Raw genomic sequence first — 17,574 nt, 5'->3', positions numbered from 1 at the left:
TCCTTTTACATTCTATTCAACATTGATGCCGGCCTTTGTGGGTAAAGACTTGCAAGTGTTCGGTCTACCACATGGCAGGTGAAGTTCACCATTCATTGATTCACAACCTATCATAAAGAAATCCACAGAGGTTTACCTCCATATAAGGGTTGAACTTGATGGTATTTTTATTAACCCAAATGAACTATAATATAAAATTCTTGTTTTCTTACTGTTATTTATAATAGCAGTGCTGTCCAACTTCTGTGATACCCAGAGCCAAAATTTTACTTAGCTATGTGGTGGAGGGCTGATAATAGAAGTCAGTGTTGGTCACTCCCCCTTTTAAACCACACCCACTGTAAACCACACCCATATCACCACAAGAGCTTTTAAGATCATATCCACATTAACGGTGGTAGCACACCAAAAAACCAAATGGTTGGTGCTCACTGCAGGGAAATCCCTGATCACTCATATGTGAAAAATTGAAGTCTTGTTAAAACATACCCTTAAATCCATATTCCTCCTCCCCTGTGGATAATACAACAAACCCCCAACACATGATTAAGCACCTTAGGGGCCATTAACAACAGTTTCCAAATGCTAACAAACCCCTAACAGGCTTACATTCCACAGATAGCGTAGGGCAAGCAGAGAATGGCACACACAAGCAGCACTGGGCAAGCAGAGAATGGCACACACTAGCAGCACTGGCCAAGCAGAGACTGGCACACACGAGCAGCACTGAGTAAGCAGAGAATGGCACACACTAGCAGCACTGGGCAAGCAGAGAATGGCACACACGAGCAGCACTGGGTAAGCAGAGAATGGTGCACACGAGCAGCACTGGGCAAGCATAGAATCGCACACACGAGCAGAACTGAGTAAGCATAGAATGGCACACACGAGCAGCACTGGGCAAGCAGAGAATGGCACACACGAGCAGCACTGGGCAAGCAGAGAATGGTACACACGAGCAGCACTGGGCAAGCATAGAATGGCACACATGAGCAGCACTGAGTAAGCATAGAATGGCACACACGAGCAGCACTGGGCAAGCAGGGAATGGCACACACACGAGCAGCACAGGGCAAGCAGAGAATGGCACACACAAGCAGCACTGGGCAAGCAGAGAATGGCACACATGAGCAGCACTGAGTAAGCAGAGAATGGCACACACACGAGCAGCACAGGGCAAGCAGAGAACAGCACAGGCACACACACGAGCAGCACAGGGCAAGCAGAGTATGGCACACACGAGCAGCACTGGACAAGCAGAGAATGCTGGGCAAGCAGAGAATGGCACACACGAGCAGCACTGGCCAAGCAGAGAATGGCACACACGAGCAGCACTGGCCAAGCAGAGAATGGCACACACGAGCAGCACTGGCCAAGCAGAGAATGGCACACGAGCAGCACTGAGTAAGCAGAGAATGGCACACACGAGCAGCACTGGGCAAGCAGAGAATGGCACACACGAGCAGCACTGGGTAAGCAGAGAATGGTACACACGAGCAGCACTGGGCAAGCATAGAATCGCACACACGAGCAGCACTGAGTAAGCATAGAATGGCACACACGAGCAGCACTGGGCAAGCAGAGAATGGCACACACACGAGCAGCACTGGGCAAGCAGAGAATGGCACACACACGAGCAGCACTGAGTAAGCATAGAATGGCACACACGAGCAGCACTGGGCAAGCAGAGAATGGCACACACGAGCAGCACTGGGTAAGCAGAGACTGGCACACACGAGCAGCACTGAGTAAGCAGAGAATGGCACACACGAGCAGCACTGGGCAAGCAGAGAATGGCACACACTGGGAGGGAAGGCAGAACAGAGCAGGAGACGGGGAAACCTATCACTCTAATATGTACTACATACAGTGACACAGTGCTGGTGCCCCATTAGCATTTTGTATAAAATGTGAAAAGTGTGGGCAGTTTCAGTCTGGGTCTCAGGTGTGAATGCCAGTTGGACAGCCCTGATAATACTGTTGTCCTCCCTGTGTGTAGTTTACTATGTTGTAATATTGTACAGCGCTGCACATCCGAGCAGTGACGCGTTTATGAAGATTTTCACATATCCAAGTAGTGATATCTATAGTATCTAGTAGAATTAAGTCAAAGGCAACTGGACATTTAGTCCCCCCCCCTTGAAAACGTTTCACCGCTCATCCGAGTTGAACTAAAGAAGCTACTCGGATCAGTGAAGAAACGTTTTCAAAGAAAAAAAAAAACTCTATGGGGGTTGTTTACTAAAATCCGAATTGATCTCATATTTTATTAAAAAAAAAAACACAACAAAGCCTCCATGCCCGATTTTATCTTATTTAGTAATAAAATAACTCAATTTAATCTGTTCAAGGAAAAACTCAAAAAAATTGTGAATCCCCCAATATCTCGAATTTGTCTGGCTTTTTTTCCCTGAGTTGCTTGGTTTTTTTTTTTTTCCTCGAGTTTTTGCCCAAAAACCCTGAAAAAGTATGATTTTCTAGCGAAAACCCCAGAAGACTCAAAATTTGACTTATACAGAAACTCAACAGATCTGAGGTGGCAGATTTTCAGAATTCAGGATTTTTGCAGCATCGGGGTATAATAAAAAAATTTTTCCTCAATTTTTTAGTTTTCTAGTGAAAGAAACACAAGTTTTTTTGAGTTTTTACTCTTCAGACAATAACTCCCTAAATGTCCAGTTGCCTTTGACTTAATATGCAAAATAGGATCCGTTTAAATATTCAGCCGTATCTTTCACGAAGGATTCGGTTGTTCTGCCAAATCCAAAATAGTACATTTGGTGCATCCCTAATGAAACATTCCCCAAATCTGATCCAGCGGGCCTTTAGTATAGAACAACCCTTTAGGTCTCAAGTCAGGTCACTAGAAAAAAGTGCTGGATTATGTATTTCCAAGTTGGTGGATGATAACCATATTCACTAATGGTTTTCAGTGGTCACTGCCATTTGTCATTAGGACTCAAGCCAAGTTTGCTCAGGTATGGTAAAGCATTCTGCAGAATAAATATAGTTTTATAGCTTGCACTGTTGTGGCTAATCTATTGGCAATAAACTGCTTTGGTAGCTTTCCTTCTTCTTTAAAGGTTAACCACCCCTTTAATGCTATGAGGCCAGACTGCTCCATGGAATATGAACTGGTTTACTCTTGTCTTCATTCAATCGCTTTAACGCACAATATTTTAAAATGTAGCACAATCTTGTCTGTGCCGTGTGTATAAATACGTACACAGAAGCGATTCCGAGTTTATGAAATGAAGACAGTTGCATATATATATATTTATATATGTATTTTTGTATGATTTTAAACACATGCTTTTGTCTAAATATATAACTTTACTATAACATTTGTGTTTGAATGGGGGAATATATAAATATATCTGTAACAGCATACACAATGGTGAATGTGTGTTAAGCTTCGCTGAGGACCTTTTTCTCTGTTGCTTTGTCGCCCCCATCGATGCGCAGAGGTGTTTGTAACTGATGTGCTAAAAGAATTCCGTGTTGGTTTGTTAAAAGGGAAGGACATTCCAGCTACGACTGAGATGTTCTGCCCATATACGGACTTTTCCATACAAACCCCCTTCCAGCTGGGCCCGGCTTATTGTCACTTGCGCTTCGCTTATCGATTTCCACTCACCAATGAGATCCTTGTATCATTGTACAGGAACCATCAGAGTCCTCTCATAGAAATACAAGTTCCACTACACTTTTGGTTATATATGTGTGTGTGTGTATATGTATATATATATATATATCTCTCTCTCTACAGTTTAGTCATTTCTCTATGGGACCAAACTGTAAATTATATCCTTAAAGGAACAGTTAAGCGTAAAAATAAAAACTGGGTAAATCGATAGGCTGTGCAAAATAAAAAAAAAAATCTAATATAGTTAGTTAGCCAAAAATGTAATGTATGAATGCTGGAGTGACTGAATGTCTAACATAACAGAACAGGAAACTACTTCCTGCTTTTCAGCTCTCTAACTCTGAGTTAGTCAGCGACTTGAAGGGGGGCCACATGGGACATAACTGTTCAGTGAGTTTGCAATTGATCTTCAGCATTTAACTCAGACTCAAAAACAACAATTATGACCCATGTGCCCCCCCCTCAAGTTACTGATTGGTTACTGCCTGGTAACCAAATAGTGGAGACTAGCGATGTGTGGGTCGGGCTTTTCCCAACCCGCACTCACTCCCATCTATTTTGCACAGCACATCTGTTTACCCAGTTTTTATTTTTACATTGAATTGCGCCTTTAAAGGAGAACTAAAGCTTAAGAAGTAGGCTGGACATGTTTTACATTATGTTTTGGACTTAGGTACCTGCTCAAAGCAACCACAGCCCTTAAGCAGGATAGATCTGTGTCTCCAAAGATGCCCCAGTAGCTCCCCATCTTCTTTTCTGCTGATTCACTGCACATGCTCTGTGCTGCTGTCACTTACTGAGCTTAGGGACCTACTCACAATATACAGTACACATAGAATAGAAATGTCACAATATAAGGCTGATTAGTAATTAATACAGATAATTACTACATGGCAGCACAGAAACCAGTGCAATTAGCATCAGAATTTAATAATCAGCCCTATAGCATCAGCTTATATTACAGACAAACCTCATTTTCTGCTGGATAATTAGTGACGAGCCCTAAGCTTAGCTTCTCAACAGCTGCTCAGAGCCCACTGAGCATGTGAGTGTCACAGACACTTTCCAAGATGGTGACCCAAGATGGTGATGGTGTAACTTATGTTGCTCTGTTCTAGGGCAATTATTATTTTGTAAAAAAGCACTGGAAAATCATACCCTATGCCACATTTGTACCAGCCATTTTTCTGCAGCAAAGAAAGAAAGCCTTTTTTTTTGTAACCATTTAAATGTAGATTATAATGAAAAATATACCCCCTGTTATAATGTATAAAGATATCAAGGGGTCTATTTATCATGATGTGTAAAAATTAGAGGGTTGCTCATAGCAGCCGACTCCGATCTTTGCTTTTGTTTTCTAAATATTAAAATCTAATTGCTGGTTGGTAATGCAATGGTCACACAACTTCTCAGTAACTGTAATATCTTTATTTAAATTACAATAGGGGTACATTATCCACTACAGGTATGGGACCTCTTATCCGGAATGCTCGGCACCTGGAGTTTTCCAGATAACAGATCTTTCCGTAATTTGGGTCTTCATACCTTAAAGGTGGCCATACACGGGCCGATAAAAGCTGCCGACAGACCTTGTTGGCAGCTTATTGGCCTGTGTATGGGGCCCCCCGACGGGCTTCACCGATCGAGATCTGGCCGAAAGTCAACCAGATCGGATGGGACGAAAAATCCCGTAGGATCGCGGCCGCATCTATTCGTTGATGCGGTCCCGCAATCCGACCGCCCATTGCTATTCGTTAGGATCCGATCGTCGGGCCCTAGGGCCCACAATCGGATCAGCCCGATATTGCCTGATATTGCCCACCTCAAGGCGATGTCGCCAAACGAGCGGATCACCTTAAGTCTACTAGAAAACCATATAAAGATTAAATAAAGCCAATAGGCTGGTTTTGCTTCCAATAAGGATTAATTATATCTTAGTTGGGATCAAGTACAAGCTACTGTTTTATTATTACATAGAAAGAAAATAAATTGTTTTTAAAAATCTATGCGAGATGGCCTTTCCGTAATTCTGAGATTGCTGGATAACAGGTTTCAGGATAACGGATCCCATACCTGTACAGAAAAAAAGGAAATCATTTTTAAACATTTGGAATATTTGGATTAAATGGAGTCTATGGGAGATGGTCTTCCCGTAATTCTGAACTTTCTGGATATCGGGTTTCAGGATATCTGATCCCATACCTCTGTGTGTACACGTTGAGTGCAGTACTATGTCACTATACACAGTGCAAAGAGAGTGAGACTAAAACATTTTTTGATTTAAATATGTCCTCTATGTTGGTCTATCTGTATATCTACCTATTTCCATATATAGTGTGTGTGTATCGGACTCGCTGTCTATCTAAATATGGCTTTCCAGTTTTGGAAACTGAAATTGCAACTTTTGTGTTAACGTTTATTTTTCCTCTTTTTTTTCCCCCTTAGGTTGTTGAAGCTCATGATAAAGGACGGCGCCATCTAGCAGTGTTGTTTAAAGAGTTGGAAAGAAAGGTAAATATCCCTCCCCAGTCAGAACAATCTCAATATTCACATTTATACATGTTATTATGCTGTGTGTTAATATTAGGGTTTCACTGAATCCAGGATTCGGCCTTTTTCAGCAGGATTTGGATTTGGCTGAATCCTTCTGCCAGGCCAATCCAAATCCTAATTTGCATATGGAAATTAGAGATGTGGAGGGAAATCGCGTAAGGAAAAAATTTTCCCCTTCCCTCCCCTAATTTGCATAGCAAATTTGGATTTGGTTTGGTATTTGGCCGAATATTTTGCGAAGGATTCGGGGCTTCGGCCGAATCCAAAATAGTGGATTCGGTGCATCCCTAGTTAATATGTCCATGGGTAATGTTTGAGGCCGGGGATAACAAGGGTTTTATTTATTTATTTTTGAACATATACGTCCAATTTAAGTTCTGTAAAATATTCCCCTATAACATGCAAGCCAGCCCTCACTCAGCCTTTGGTATCCATTATCTGGAAAGCCATTATCCAGAAAGCTCAGAGTTACGGAAAGGCCGTCGACCATAGACTTAATTTTAGCCAAATAATCAAAATTTAAAAAAAGGATTTCCTTTTTCTCTGGAGGAATTAAATGTGAATAAATTAAATAAATAAATGAATAATATATATATTCTGTATTACAGGTCCCATACCTGTATATTATATTTAGGGTACCTGCCCACATAGATTGTAAGCTCTGTGGGCACTTTGTCCGGTGTCACTTGACACTTTGGTGTGTGTGTGTGTGTTTCATTTCTGTTTGTGTATAGTGTACATTGAATTTTTACTGAAGATCAGCTATTTCCCACTCACTGACACCCATTGATCTCTTGCCATAGGTATGGCATGGAATTCTGGGAGTTCCTTAGGGACTAACATGCCTCCAGGTCCTAGGCTTTGTTGAGAAAGGGCAACTGAGTCTCTTTACTTGTTAAAAGGACAAAATACCCCCTTTTTTTTATCAAGAGCTGAATTAATAGGGCTTGTGCTGAACATACTTAGTGCCTGTTTTTATTTAAGAAATTGCCATGGTTTCTGTTATTTCTGGCATTTTACAAGATTATGAAACCAGTTTCACTTTAGCACTTGGAGCCAGGATAAAACAAATTAAAGGAACAGTTACATCAAAAAATGAAAGTGTTTTAAAGGAATGATAATATAATGCACTGTTGCCCTGCACTGGTAAAACTGGTGTGTTTGCTTCAGAAAGACTACTATAATTTATATAAACAAGCTGCTGTGTAGCCATGGGGACAGCCATTCAAGCACAGGATACACAGTAGATAACAGATAAGTACTACTATAGTTTATATAAACAAGCTGCTGTGTAGCCATGGGGACAGCCATTCAAGCACAGGATACACAGTAGATAACAGAAAAGTACTACTATAGTTTATAAAAGCAAGCTGATGTGTAGTCATGAGGGCAGCCATTCAAGCACAGGATACACAGTAGATAACAGATAAGTACTTCTATAGTTTATATAAACAAGCTGCTGTGTAGCCATGGGGGGGGCAGCCATTCAAGCACAGGATACACAGTAGATAACAGATAAGTTTTAAAGAATCGCATTGTATACAACATTGCTTATATGAGAAGGAAGGGCCCTTTTACTTGGGGTGCCAAAAGTTAGGCACCCCCAAGTAATTGTATATACTTACCAGACACCCAGGGCCGGAGCTCCTATCAAGAGAAAACTGCACCGGTCCGGGGGTTCTTCCAGCAAGCAACACAGAGTGATTCCTTCTTCAAATTTTCTGGAGCAGACGCATGTGCAGTAGAACAAAATAGCCGACTTCTTTATTAAAGTTTGGCTTTTCACGCTACTGTGCATTCGCAGCCGCGAGAAGAAAGAAGTAGCTGGAAGAGGATCGTTCCATGCTGCTTGGTGGAAGAACCCCCAGACTGGTGCAGTTTTCTGCTGATAGGAGCACCAGCCCACTTGGGAAAGTATATGCAATCACTTGGGGGTACCTAACTTTTGGCAAAGTACAGTAAATACAGCCTTTTCTTCCCTTTACCTGTAATCTGCTGTGTATCCTGTGCCTTTTATCCTTTTTTAGCTTTCAATGGCTGCCCCCATGGCTAGAAGTAGTGTAGGACCACGCACACCCTATGGAAATTAAGAGACGCCTGGTGCACAATGGTAGAGGCTCGGCAACCTCACAATAGGATACAAGTCAGCGACATCCAATGGCACACAGGTCTACAGGAATTCTTCCAAAAATTCTTTATTTACGGATTGCAAATGCAACGTTTCGGGGAACAAAAATCCCCTTTGTCAAGCATGCTTGACAAAGGGGATTTTTGTTCTCCGAAACGTTGCATTTGCAATCCGTAAATAAAGAATTTTTGGAAGAATTCCTGTTGACAAAGGGGATTTTTGTTCCCCGAAACGTTGCATTTGCAATCCGTAAATAAAGAATTTTTGGAAGAATTCCTGTAGACCTGTGTGCCATTGGATGTCGCTGACTTGCCCCCATGGCTACATACACAGCAGATTCTAGCAATCACACGCAACTTAGTGGTAGACCAGTAGATTGTTATCTATGAAAGGAAAAACAGAAGGTATAACCACTGGGATCCTAGTGCCTCCAGTGGCACGATACACTCGCCAGACGTGAGTCACAACAGGCAGGGTTTAAGAATATTCTATTCCAGGTTCTGGGATCCTCATCCGTTATTCATATATAGAGAGATAAAAACAGCAGCTTGTGCAGAGTTACTTAAAAACGGTTTAATCAAAATTCGAAGTTACACTCACAAACCGTTTCTTTGTAGCCGCATTAAAAGTTTTCTGTGTGAGTCCCAAAAACGCTAAGGCTCCTCGGCGTCCCTCAGAGTTCCCTGCGCAAATGAAAAGGGTTGCTTCTGAACCGAACACACCCGCTTACGCGTTTCGCCTCAATGAAAAAAATATATATTTTAAATAGAAGAAAAAAAAATATTTAAAAAATATATATATTTTTTAAATATAAATTCACACAGAATTTTTAGAGTGTTTTTAATCAAACACTGTTTTTGGAATCTCTTTTAAATTTCTCCTTTTAACACTGCTCACGGGAAGCGATTTGCATACACAAAGTGTGACGTGAAAGGTTTGTGTAATAAGGCACAAATGTTGTGAATATCCATAAGGGTGAAAATTTTAAGTGTTTAATATACTACACTATATATTTTCTCTGTCATTCCCCTTCCTCAAAATACTTGTCATTTTGCTTGTTTTTTGGAAGATTATTATAAACGGGCAGAGGAGAGCCTAAAGATTTGCTGGACTTGTTGGGGGAAAACGTAATTTCCTTGGACTTTTACATACACAGCAGCTTTATATAATTTATATAAACTATAGTAGTTTTACCAGTGCAGGGCAACAGTACATTATGTTTTCATTTCTTAAAGACATTTCGTTTTTTTGATGTTGCTGTTGCTTTACCAGTCCACTGAGAAGCCCCTGATAATGAGCCGAAAGGCTGCTGCTTAGAGAACAATGGGGTTTGCTTGTACTAAGGTAGATAGGGAGCTCTGAACAAATTGCCCTGTTTATAAAGAAGGAGGGGGGTAATTTCAGTGAAATCAGCTCAGCTTTCAAAATAGTTTTTTTTTAAAAAAAAAAAAAAAAAAGGATAGGCATAATGTCATTTGCACAGATTGTAGTGTAGTCCTTATGGATGCATGGAATCCAGGATTCTGTTCAGGATTCTGCCATTTTCAGCAGGATTCGGGTTCGTCCGAATCAGAGTGCCTGGCCGAAACTAATCAAAATCCAATAAAATCACGCTTAATTTACAAAAAAATGGCCGAATCTTTCACAAAGGATTCAGGATTTGGCCGAATCCTAAAATAGTGGATTGGGTGCATCCCTAGTTGTCTGCTATCAAAGAGTATTGGGCCAGTGGGGATTTAGGGGCTACAGACACATGAACTCCGATACAAGTGTTTAAGAAACCAAAGACACTGTCCGAGAAGTCACAGCTGTGTGATGTGAAAACCACTTTTATCTCTTCTGTAAATCTCGGTGATTCATGAACATGTCCTTATTATTGGTATGGTCCATCAGTTCAGCACTGGTACAGGTATGGGATCCGTTATCCTTAAACCAGTCATGCAGAAAGATCCAAATTACGGGAAGGCCATCTCCCATAAATTCCATTTTATTCAAATAATTCACCCTTTTCCATTGTAATAATAAAACAGAACCTTTTACTTGATCCCAACTAAGATATAATTAATCCTTATTGGAAGCAAAGTAGTAGACTTCAGGTATCGAGATCCAAATTATGGAAAGAAAACCCCAGGTATCAAGCATTCTGGACAACAGGTCCTATACTTGTATATGGTTTTCTTAGTGGGGAGCGCAGGATGAAATGCAACATAGTCTTCCCTATGGGCCCTACTGATACAGACGTATCCAAGCACCAAACTTTGGCACTTGGATGTGTCTGTGTCAGTACAGGCCTGTTAGAAAGAGTAGGGCAAAATGTCTGTGTTTTAGGGCCCTAACTGCTTCCTTTTTTATGGTGCAGTACAAGTGTACCAACCACCTGAAACTCAAGCAGAGCAAACTAAATTGAGAAGTAACCAGGAGCTGGAGTGGCTGGGGTGTCCTCAGGTGTGCTGATCTATAACTGCTTCAGCCATGTGCTTCTGTCATTGCTTAGCCCAACCAACTCGCATTTGCAGTGCAGCCATGTGCTTCTGTCATTGCTTAGGCCAGCCAACTGGCATTTATAGTGCGGCCATGTGCTTCTGTCATTGCTTAGCCCAACCAACTGGCATTTGCAGTGCAGCCATTTGTTTGTCATTGCTTAGCCCAACCAACTGCCATTTGCAGTGCAGCCATGTACTTCTGTCATAGCTTAGCCCAACCAACTGGCATGTGCAGTGCAGCCATGTGCTTCTGTCATTGCTTAGCCCAACCAACTGGCATTTGCAGTGCAGCCATGTGCGTTTCTGTCATTGCTTAGCGCAACCAACTGCCATTTGCAGTACAGCCATGTGTGTTTCTGTCATTGCTTAGCGCAACCAACTGCCATTTGCAGTGCAGCCATGTGTGTTTCTGTCATTGCTTAGCCCAACCAACTGGCATTTGCAGTGCAGCCATGTGCGCTTCTGTCATAGCTTAGCCCAGCCAACTGGCATTTGCAGTGCAGCCATGTGTGCTTCTGTAGCCCAACCAACTGCCATTTGCAGTACAGCCATGTGTGTTTCTGTCATTGCTTAGCACAGCCAACTGGCATTTGCAGTGCAGTCATGTGCATTTCTGTCATTGCTTAGCCCAACCAACTGGCATTTGCAGTGCAGCCATGTGCTTCTGTCATTGCTTAGCTCAACCAACTGGCATTTGCAGTGCAGCCATGTGTTTGTCATTGCTTAGCCCAACCAACTGCCATTTGCAGTGCAGCCATGTACTTCTGTCATAGCTTAGCCCAACCAACTGGCGTTTTCAGTTTCCCCAGTTCAGCTCTGCTTCAATACAGATTGTTTTGAGGCACAGCCATTGTTTGGGTAATGCTATACCTTGATATTTTCCTGATTATGAGCCCATTTGAATATGAAGCAGTCAGCACTATCCTGTAGGCAGTTGTAAATAATGCCTCTTTGAAGCTCTCTGTAAAACTCTGCGCTAAATATTGAGATACAGACTGCCTCCCAGAGAAAGTAGGGGCTTCATATATCTGTGGCCTGTCCCCGTGTAACAAACAGCGCTTGTGTTCCTGGCAGTAAATACAGCGTGGGCTTGGGGACGCCATCGCAATGGAATGGCATTAGGTCAGAAAGCTCAGAGCCAAAATGTAAAGAACACTCTGTCTGTCCAAGCAGGACGCAAGCAAAATGCCTTATTAAAGGGCCCCATTAACTAACTCACTGGAAACCACCCGATTGCTAAGCTTTTTTTCCATTCCACACTGTAAGCCCCATTATTACTACTTGCATAACACTGACCGGGCCTTTTTAATTTGGTACCCACTCTCTCTCTCTTTTTTGCCTAAATTAGTCATTGCAACAATGATCACTAGTTTTATTAGTGGAACCAAAAACTCCTGTATGAGCTTTCTGATACCCAGTACCTGTAGTGCTTTTATACAGACTGCTTGTTTCTTTCTCACCATAAAGTGCCCTTCTACCCTCATACTTGAGCAGTCATGCTTAGTACAGGGTGGCATCTAGCCTGGCATAGATTTCTTGCATCTTCCTACACTGCTATGGGACATCCTGGGAAGATGCCTCTACTATGTAGATGTTTACAACCCGACTAGCCACACTCCCAACTAGTCAGTATTCCCTTTCTGGGATTATAACACAGCAGGAGGCTTTTGGGAGCCAGCTAAGGTTAAGGGCACACCTGGAGATTCGAGAGATTTAATCGCCTGGCGATTAATTGCCTCTTCTTTGGGGCGACTAATCTCCCCGAACGGCTTCCCCCTGTCTTCCGCCGGCTATAATTAAAAAATCGCCTGCGGCATGGCACATGCATCGCTTCGTATTCTGAAGTCGCCCAAAGTTTCCTACTTTTTACAGAAAAGCAACGCTACATTTCTAAAGGTTCATTATTATGTACGGGAAAACCAGGCAGAATTCCCTGAGTTTGACTCGATGATTGGTTGATCGCCTCACCATAGCCCCGTCTCCAACAGCACGTCACGGGTCCGCCTCCCTCTGCGCCACGACCCGCCTCTCGCTACATCACAGTCCTACCTCTCTGCCCGCAGTAAGTCAGGAGAAAAACGTCCTACCTAAAATATCTAGTGCAGCATGCAGAACGCCCGGGATGCAGTAACTTTCTTTGCTTTCAAACAAAAAAGTGGTAGTGGGAGCACTTACCAGTCGCCTCACGATCATCCCATGTGCCTCACATCCACTCTGATCCCAGCAGTCATCCTCAATTAATAAAACAGTCCAATAATGGAGCACCAGAGAGACCGGAAAATAATTAAAAAAGTAAAGTTTTATTCCGTCATTATTAAAAATAGACAAAATACTTTTGTCTATTTTTAATTATGACGGAATAAAACTTAATTTTTTAAATATCTTTCGGTCTCTCTGGTGCTCCATCATTGGACTTTCTTTGCTTTGTATAGTTTACATGGGAGTAGACAAACTCCCTTTTCTGGAAAAAACTGTATGCCCCAGTTAAAGGGAAAACTATATCCCCAAAATGAATACTTGAGCAACAGATAACTTATATGATATTAAGTGGCATATTAAAGAATCTCACCAAACTGGTATATATATTTAATTAAATATTGCCATTTTACATCTCTTGCCTTGAAACCCAATTTTGTGATGGTCTGTGTGCTGCCTCAGAGATCGCTTGACCAGAAATACTGCAGCTTTAACTGTAACAGGAAGAAGTGTGGAAGTGAAAGACAGAACTCTGTCTGTTAATTGGTTCATGTGACCTAACATGTGGTTTGTTTGTGTGCATCGTGAATCCTAGGATCCCAGGGGCGGCCCTTTATTTTTAAAATTGTGATTTTCTATTTATGATTACCCAATGGCACATACTACTAAAAAGTATATTATTATGAAAATGTTTTGTTTACATGAAGCAGGATTTTACATATGAGCTGTTTTATACAATATCTTTTTATAGAGACCTACATTGTTTGGGTGGTATAGTTTTCCTTCAAAAGGAGAATCACGGCATGCTTTCCTTCCTGGGTCACTAGCCCAAATAGTCTTTTACATTTCAGATTGGAAATACACCAAAAATGACTGTGTACGGGTCTGGGATCCGTTATCCAGAAACCCATTATCCTGGAAGCTCCGAATTACGGGATGGCCGTCTCCCATAGATTCCATTTTATCCAAATAGTCCACATTTTTCAAAATGATTTCCTTTTTCTCTGTAATAATAAAACAGTACCTTGTATTTGATCCGAATCAAGATATAATTAATCCTTATTGTAAGCAAAACCAGCCTATTGGGTTTATTTAATGTTTACATGATTTTCTATTAGACTTAAGGTATGAAGATCCATATTATGGAAAGATCCGTTATTCAGAAAGCCCATGGACCCACAAATTCTGGTTAATAAGTCCCATACCTGTACCTTGCATAATGGCTCATGAACATAATACATGAAATAAAACAAAACTTTAAATGGGGATTTCTTGAAATGTTTATTCTGCCTTTAAACAGCAGGGGGCAGTGTGTAATAGCAATTCCCCCTTTCTTGCTCTGGCAGGGCTTTTCCCAGTAACCCACATGAAATGCTCACGTGTCTATTGGGCAGTCTGTGAGCTTTAAATGTCTCCATCTCAGGAAATCCACGGAGTAGCACTGCAGGGTTGTCAAAACAGTCGCACAATGCTGACTTATGTGTGTGGGTTTAGCTGTGCTGACAATACTGAGGGCTGTGTACAATGGAGCTTTATGGTCAGCGTGTCTTTTCAGGGAGCGGAAAGAACAAGGCATGTTTATGGTAGAACATTTTATTTCGGATTTTATGCCTGTTAGGTGCTGCCTTTAGGCACGAAGCCTCCTTGAGTACATTTAAATGACATTGCAGGTTATCAGCATTTACTGACTGCATCCTGTAATGAGCATGGATTGCATGCTGAATCCCAACCAGCAAGATCAATGGGTTGATCATAAATTCCTCGAAGACAGGATCTGGGACCTGTTTGTACTTAACTCTTGATGATCTCCCTGCATGCCTGGGAGTTGCAGTTAAACATAGGCCAGCAACCAGCAGATGCCTGTTCTCAAGCAGCCGTTGGGTGGAATGACGCTTTATATGCTCAGAAAGGTGAGAGAGCTGCCAGTAGAGAATAAGGTTACAGAGAATATAGAAGCATCAGACTTTATTATAATAGCTCATTATTTAAAGGATTAAGTTACATGCAGTAAAACAAACCAAAAGAAACCAGAAAAGCTTACACTCAAGACTTGAGCAGTGGTTGTTGGGCTTTTTAAAGGAGAATTTAACCTTCCCCCTGCTAAGTGTTACCCCAGAATTGTGTCCCCTGTAGGATTACTGACGGCACATGCAGAGTGAGCGCAGCAGAGCTCACGGGCGCCATCTTCTTCTCTGCGGTAATCTTCATAAAGTGAGCTCTGTATTGGCGCATGCATAGTTGGAGCAATCCTCCTTAAGCTCCACTGCGCTTACTCTGCATGTGTGCGTGTAATCCTACAGGGGACACAATTTTGGGGTAACACTTAGCAGGGGGAGGCATAGAGGGGGGCCAGTGTGGACTTATAACAGTGGCAGTTGAATTCTCCTTTAAGTTCAAGACTCCCTTGGAGATCCAACCCCCTTAAAGGGGAAGGAAACCTCCTCGGCGCTAACCCCCCACCCCCCCTCCCGTGTATTGCCCCCCCTCCCTCCTCCCCCCTGGCCTACCCCTCCCGCTGGGCAAATGCCCCTAACGTGTTACTTACCCTTCTGCGCAGGTCCAGTCCAGGGAGTTCACAGCCGACATCTTCTTCCACGCGATCTTCTTCCTCCTTTGACCGGTGTTTTGGCGCATGCGCAGTAGGATCATTTTGCCGATACGATCTACTGCGCATGCGCGTGACTTTTGGCGCATGCGCAGTAGATCCGTACCGGCGAAATGCTCCTACTGCGCATGCGCCAAAACACCGGTCAAAGGAGGAAGAAGATCGCGTGGAAGAAGATGTCGGCTGTGAACTCCCTGGACTGGACCTGCGCAGAAGGGTAAGTAACAAGTTAGGGGCATTTGTCCAGCGGGAGGGGTAGGCCAGGGGGAGGAGGGAGGGGGGGCAATACACGGGAGGGGGGTTAGCGCCGACGAGGTTTCCTTCCCCTTTAAGGCCTCCATACAAGGACCTATATTAGCTGCTGACTGATTAAGTCGGCAGCTAATTGGGTAGTGTATGGGGGCCCTCCGACAGGCTTCCCTGATCAATATTGGTGAGTTTAAAAATCCTGTCGGATCGAGGACCACATCATATTCTCATTGTGAGCCGATCGTCGGGCCCTAGGGACCACGATCAGATCAGCCTTATCGCCCACCTCAAGGTGGATATATCGGTGAGAGATCCGCTCGTTTGGCACCTATGTATGGCCAGCTTTAGCACATAACAAGGTAACACATAGAGGAAAACTGGTGTTTCAGCCATAGTTCCAAGAACAGATAAGTATGTATGCAAAATCTCACCCTAAAGGTGACCATACATGGGCAGGAAATCTGCTGATTTGGGTCCTTTAGGCTGATTTGGCAGCTTATATGCCCTTGTATGGGGCCCTCTGACGGGCCTCCCCGACCGATATCTAGCCAAATATTGGCCAGATGTTGATCAGGCAGGTTTGATTTTCAGATCCTGAGTACTGCATCAGCTATTGATACAGTCCTCATCCCACCGGCATCTATTCCATTCATTGTTATCCGATTGTTTGTCCCTAGGGTCAAACAATTGGATTAATCCAATATCACCCGTCTTTGGAGGGCACATAGGGGGAAAGGTCTGGTCGTTTGGCCACCTCGCCAAGCAAGCGGATCTTATAGTGTATGTACCTCAGATTGTGCTTCCCTTGCCAATCTCTAGAGAGGGCTATTAAAGGAATTGTTCAGTGTAAAAATAAAAACTGGGTAAATAGATAGGCTGTGCAAAATAAAAAATGTTTCTAATATAGTTAGTTAGCCAAATATGTAATGTATAAAGGCTGGAGTGACTGGATGTGTAACATAATAGCCAGAACATTACTTCCTGCTTTTCAACTCTCTTGGTTTCCACTGACTGGTTACCAGACAGTAACAAATCAGAGACTTGAGGGGGGGGCACATGGGTCATATCTGTTGCTTTTGAATCTGAGCTGAATGCTGTGGATCAATTACAAACTCACTAAACAGAAATGTACCATGTGGCCCCCCTTCAAGTCGCTGACTAACTCAGAGTTAGAGAGCTGAAAAGCAGGAAGTTGTGTTCTGGCTATTATGTTACACATCCAGTCACTCCAGCCTTTATACATTGCATTTTTGGCTAACTAACTATATCAGGAACATTTTTTATTTTGAACAGCCTATCTATTTACCCAGCTTTTATTTTCACGCTGAACTATTCCTTTAAATAAATAAATTAATTAAATAAATACTTTATCATTGAGGCCTTTAAATAGAGAAAATGTTATTAGCCATTCCTGTGAGTAACTCTACTTGTCCAGGTTGCCTATAAAATTTTACTAGACAAATAACATGGATAAACCCTAATGTGTAGCAGCACAGACCACAGCAACTGAAGGTGCCCATATACTGGTGACACCAGCCCCTGTCTTCTATATAATCTGCACTTTATCTGCTTGTATTTAGACCAGAACATCAGCATTATGATTCCTGATAGATGTGTGATCAGAGCTTGTTTGTTTATCCATCAGGGTGAAAAGCCTTTCTTGTGATGGACTGCACTGGGGGGGGGCTAGTTGGAGTCCTAATCCAATGGCTCA

The 17,574-nt window shown here is 42.5% G+C and overlaps 1 protein-coding gene across 2 annotated transcripts in view; it reads left to right on the top strand.

Annotated features, from left to right (window-relative positions):
* Positions 1-17,574, top strand: part of cyria.L (CYFIP related Rac1 interactor A L homeolog) — a 62,140-nt gene that overhangs the window by 21,812 nt on the left and 22,754 nt on the right. For both annotated transcript variants that reach the window (XM_018264024.2, XM_018264025.2), the window contains exon 2: positions 6,092-6,157. The gene's annotated coding sequence lies outside the window, so the exon portion shown is untranslated. The remainder of the gene's footprint in view (positions 1-6,091; positions 6,158-17,574) is intronic.

Source organism: Xenopus laevis, chromosome 5L (genome assembly GCF_017654675.1).
Source record: "Xenopus laevis strain J_2021 chromosome 5L, Xenopus_laevis_v10.1, whole genome shotgun sequence".
Classification (NCBI taxonomy): Eukaryota; Metazoa; Chordata; class Amphibia; order Anura; family Pipidae; genus Xenopus; species Xenopus laevis.
Note: the sequence above shows the minus strand (reverse complement) of the source record. Positions and strands in the feature narration are given on the sequence as shown.